This window comes from Microtus oregoni, unplaced genomic scaffold (genome assembly GCF_018167655.1).
Source record: "Microtus oregoni isolate MIOR12 unplaced genomic scaffold, Mior012 000077F_ref0000221, whole genome shotgun sequence".
NCBI classification, from domain to species: domain Eukaryota; kingdom Metazoa; phylum Chordata; class Mammalia; order Rodentia; family Cricetidae; genus Microtus; species Microtus oregoni.
In genome coordinates, this window is record NW_024544029.1 from 4,323,044 (window position 1) to 4,329,124 (window position 6,081).

A 6,081-nucleotide genomic window follows, 5' to 3' on the forward strand; every position below is an offset into this window, starting at 1 on the left:
ATAACATAAAATATCTTGGGGTAACACTAACCAAGGAAGGGAAAGACCTGATTAACAAGCACTTTAAGTCTTTGAAGAAAGAAATTAGAGAAGATACCAGAAAATGGAAAGATCTCCCATACTCTTGGATAAGTAGGATCAACACAATAAAAATGACACTCCGACCAAAAGCAATCTATAGATTCAATGCAATCCCCATCAAAATCCCAACACAATTCTTCACAGACTTTAAGAGAACAATACTCAACTTCATATGGAAAAACAAAAACCCAGGATAGCCAAAACAATCCTGTACAATGAACATCCAGAGGCATCACAATCTCTGACATCAAGCTCTATTATAGAGCTACAGTAATGAAAACCACTTGTTATTGGCATAAAAACAGATAAGTTGACCAATGGAATTGAATCAAAGACCCAGATATTAATCCACACACTGTGAACACATGATTTTTTGACAAATAAAATAAAATTATACAGTGGAAAAAAGAAAGCATATTCAACAAATGGTGCTGGCATAACTCAGCATACAGAAGAATGTCAACATACAGAAGAATGAAAATAGAACCATATCTATGCCCATCCACAAAACTCAAGTCCAAATAGATTAAAGACCTTAGTATAAATTCTACCTCACTGAACCTGATAGAAGAGAATGTGGGAAGTAGCCTTCAAAGCATTGGCACAGGAGATCACTTCCTAAATGTAACCCCAGTAGCACAGACACTGAGAACAACAAGCTTCTGAAAGCAAAGGATATAGACAATAATACAAAAAGGCAGCCTAATGAGTTGACAAAGATTTTCACAAACCCTACATCAGTCAGAGGACTGATCTCTAAAATAAATAAAGAACTCAAGAAATTAGACATTAAAGTACCAAATAATCCAGAGGGCCTTGGTCCTTCCTCAAAGCAATGTACGTATAGTTCTGAATATATTAAAGAATTTGGCCATTTACAAGTTACTATTAACTTGCATGTCTTACTCCTCTTTAAAAGTTTACAAGTTAATAGCTTTGTACAAGATTAGGATTTGAATTTTTATCCCTTTTAAGTTTAGTCTTTAAATTTTGAATTTAAGCCCTTTTGGTAACAAAATAAAACTTTACATTATAAATGCAGCCCATAGGGAGACAGGCAACTTTATTTTCCTGGTCTTTTCAACGTTAAATAACATTTATCAAAATAATTGAAGCTTAACAAAGCTAGCAAAGACAGAATGAATGGTCAAGCATGCATTCTTAAGTCAGTCTCTGTCAGCCTAAATAAACTTTAGATAAGGAGAGATGTTCTATAGGTTCTTTGCCAGACTGCTTTGCCAGTCATTGTCTTGCTGTATCATAAGATAGGAGCATCCTAGTTTCTGGTGTTTTGTTTTGGTGCTCATAGCTGTGACTTTAACTCTTTTTTTTTTTTGAATTTTTGAGACAGGGTTTCTCTGTAGCTTTTGGTTCCTATCCTGGAACTAGCTCTTGTAGACCAGGCTGGCCTCGAACTCACAGACATCCGCCTGCCTCTGCCTCCCGAGTGCTGGGATTAAAGGCGTGTGCCACCACCGCCCGGCTATCTTTTTTTCTCTTTTTTTCTTTTTATTGTTATTATTATTACAAATTTTCACCTCCTCTCCTCCTCCCATTTTTCTCCCCCTCTCCCATTTCCCCTCCCCCTCTCTCTCCAGTCCAAAGAGCAGTCAGGGTTTCCTGCCCTGTGGGAAGTCCAAGGTCTTCCCCACTCCATCCAGGTCTAGGAAGTTGAGAATCCAAACAGACTAGGTTCCCACAAAGCCAGTACATGGAGTAGAATCAAAACCCAGTGACTTTAACTCTTTAGTCTTTTTGTTTTGTTTTGGCTGGTGATGCAGTTTACATCCTGAGTTTTATAGGCTGAATGGTACTTACATCATGGACTCAGTTGTGCTAAGGTCTGAGAGACAGGGTCCCTGTTATAATGCTCAGGAGGGAAGAAACAGGTTACAATTATAATCTGGACAAGGCAAGGTCAAATTCCAACAAGTGCAATGAATACAATGTTTAACATCTGGGATTTTTCCATGATCCTGTGGATTTACCTAATGAGTTTGGGTTATCTGTCCCTCTGCAGCGTATATATAGCATGTTCTCTTGGCTCCTACTTGGCTCCATTTTATTGTGGCTCTGTTTTCGGTGGCCAGATATCATATGACACTAGTATTTCCAAAATCGTTGGGGTTATTGCAATTCAGCTGTATTTTCATCAGTAGCTTCTCCTGGGCTATCTTCATGAAGTCCAGTTCTGTCATACAGTACCAAATCTCAGGTGCTTCCCATGAAACCCTCATGCTTGTAAAACCAGTACTACCTGGGTGACTCTTAAATTACAAAGATCAGGTGCCAGCACAATGTTCATTTTTACATATAAACACATAGAGATGCAGCTTTAATATTTTATTAAACAAATATTGCTTAATCTAGGCAAAGGTATATAAATGGAGACTACCTATTTATTTCCAGGCCACCCAGACCCAAATAATCACATAGAAAATATATTACTTGCAATACTTCTTGGCCAATGACTCAGGCATTATTTCTAGCTAGCTTTTACATCTTAAATTAACCCATTTCTATTAATCTATGTATCACCATCAGGCTGTGGCCTACTGGTAAGGTTCTGGTGTCTGTCTCCTTCAGCAACTACATGATGTCTTTCTAACTCTGCCTTCTCTCTCTCTCTCTCTCTCTCTCTCTCTCTCTCTCTCTCTAGCTCTGTTCAGATTTCCCACCTGGCTTTAGTCTACTAAGCCATTTGTAAAAACAGCTTCTTTAATAACCAATAGTAATAAAACATATTCATAGCATACAGAGGGTAATCCGACATTATTTCCCCATTTATGTATAAATAAGAAGGAAGGTTTTAACTTTAACATAGTAAAATAACATTTAACAAAACAGGTATCAACAAGAATTACAATTATAATATGTATATCTACTTTATTTTTTATAATAACTAAGGAAAACTATAATTATAACTATCTATTATTTAACTTCATCAAAGACCCCAGAAAAAATATTACCTAAGTTAACAGGAAGTGCATTGTAAGCAACTTCCAAAACTCTAGAATTGACAGAGAAATATTGCTGCCTGGACAGTCACCCAAAGTTCTTTTGTGACGTTGGAGCACCCATCTGCTGTGGGAGCTCCTTCAGCTCCTTCAGCCAATAGCCTTTAAGGTACCAGCCCACTTGGGCATGATCTCTTATACTACAAAAGCAGCTGTAAAGCATGTGTTCACTCTCTTGCTTCTATCTCTCACTTCTGGTTGCTAGATTCGGTTCCTGTTCCCTGTTTGTGCAGAGGACATTGATCTAGGACAGTGATCTGTGAGTCTCCCTTAAAGAAATAACCCTTTATTATACATAATTCTGAACTAGTGTGGGATTATTTTGTATCTTCCACCATCATCTGGTGCCTAACATGGGGTTCAAACCCATGACCCTAAGATTATGAGTCTCATGCTCTACTGACTGAGCAATGGTGACACACACCTTTAATCCTAACACTTGGGAGGCAGAGGCAGGCAAATCTCTATGAGTTCAAGGAAAACCTGGTCTTCCTCCCACTTTGGGTTGCAACAATGGCAGATTTAAAGGAATAGAGACAGCAAAAATGAAACCACTAAATATAGAATACAGAATTTTTATGTAGTCAAAAGAGATGGATCAAACCCAAAATACGTGGTGGCCACCTTAATTCATACATTTAACTGGGCTTGATGATTTTCATCATGGATGCCAATATCAAAGAGCAAGGTGGGCAGAGAAACTTTTCATTTGTGCTCTGGACAGGAGCCAAAAAAAATACAGAACAAAACACAGGTGACCAAGAATCAGGCACCAAAAAGCCAGGTGGGCAGTGCAATGTCCTATTAGTACCCTAGACAGGAAGTTCATGTTCCTCACTGTACCCAGATAGGATTCCACCAGCAAAAGATGTCATAGAAGGAGACAACCTCTATGACTTACTGAGGGAGACCTCCTTAGACTCCCTTGGTAGCTTCTTTTTAGTTAAGCAGTTTGCTCCAATAATCTACAAAACCAAAAGCATGTTCTGGAGCCTTGAAATAGTTCCAAGGTGTGCGTCTCTTGAGGCAGCATTCCAGTCCTAGAGTCCTGGAGTAAGTCCTGCTTCAGAGTTTGTGTTGGGGGTCTTAACCTCAGTGGGGCCTCCAAATGCTAATCACACCAAATCTAAGTAAAGACCACTGACCCAAAGTTTTGGTCAAATTAAGTAAGTTTGATTTTCTGTCAGACAGAGATATCTTCTATTTTCTGTCAGATGGGGCTATTTCTTTAAAGCAGAGTTTGAAATAATAACATGGAACACAGGAGAAAGTGGGGCTTATATAACCCCCAAACTGCAAAGCTAGGGGGTTTCTAAGGAACTTGGCAGAACATCTCAAAATTATTTGGCAGAATTTCTTATCAGGGTGGAGGTCAGTGTGCGGTCAGGTGATAAGGTGTGGAAAACAGAAATTAGGAATGTCTTTATTTTGATCTTATAATGGAATGGCTTTTAATATTAAGATGGAGTCAGCTTGGTTCATCTGTTCTTCTTTGTGACTTTTTAAATGTCTATTGTGTACATAAATCACATTTTCTTCTTTTGTCAATGGGCATTTGGGCTGATTCCACACTTGGCTAATTTGAGTACATGTTCAAACATCTCTATAGTATGTTGATTTAGTCCTCCAGGTAGACTCTCAGAGTGTATGGCTGTATCTTGTGGGAATTCTGCTTTAGTGTGTTGAGAACCCTGTGCTCCCAGTGGCCAGACTGATCGTTTTCATCCCCAGCAGCATCCCCACCTTTCCCCCATGTACTCCAGTATTTGACTGTTCTTTTCTTCTTGTGTGCAGCCGTTTTCACTGGGATGATGTGGAACCTCAATGTTGGTTAATTTCTATTTCCCTGATGACTACAGATGTTGAACATTTTTTGTGTTTATTGATCAGTTATATGTGGTCTTCTAAGATTCTAACTACATATGTTTCAAGTTCTTCTGCCTTTCCTAAACTTAATTAACCCCTTATGGTTACAGTGTTGTTTTTTTTTTTGCTTTATTTCTATTTTATTGTCTGTTTTCTTTTCTTACCCCCATTGCATGTAATTTAGCTCTATTAAACCTATGACAACTTGTAATTTTATTTTTTATATTTGAGACCATTTTTGCCTTTTTTGTTATATTCCTTTATTTAGGCCAATTGACTTTAACTTCATTTAACTTCATTTCTATATGTTTTTCTAAAGTTTTAGAAATTCTGATTCAAGCTGTGCTTCTTTCTCTCTGTGTGTATTCTTCAGTTGTTCTCCATCTTATATTTTTAATTTTTTCATTTTTATTTTATTTATTCTTTGAAAATTTTATACCTGTATATAATATATGTTGATCATATGTTGTGGGAGCTTGATCTGTTTAGCCAATGACATTTCAGGATGACTCGCCATGGGCACAGTTTTCTCTGAAAATGTGACCAGATAAAATGGAGGAGAAGGGTTGCACATTCTCTCTTGGGTGGTCAGAGCTGGGACAAGCCTTGCAGTTGATACTCATTCCCCTTGAGAGAGCAACGAGACAGTAACAGCTAGATTAGTGGTGTCTACCTTGTTCTGTATATGTGAGTTTGCTTTTCCTTGCACCTCTTAATAAATTGTTAAACAGACTTTTGTAGGTTCTCACTTCACCTGGTGCCCAATGTGAACCCACTACTCCAAGATTAAAAGTCCCATGCTTTACCCACTGGGCTAGCCAGCAGCTACCAGAGAATCAAAATGTGAGGTAACAAGCCACAAGTCTCTTGGTAAAATATAAACTAATGGAGATGGCCAACAATAAGCAAATATATGTATATATATGCATATATATAATCGGCACAGCAATTATAATTAATATTAAGCTTCTGAGTGATTATTTTATAAGTGGCTGCAGGGACCAGCGGACAGGAGACAAACCGGTCCAATGAGACGGGATAAAACAGAGAAAAGCCTTCATCTACAGCCGTATTTTCCCTCACTTCTCACTACAATTCTTCCCATCATATCCCCTTC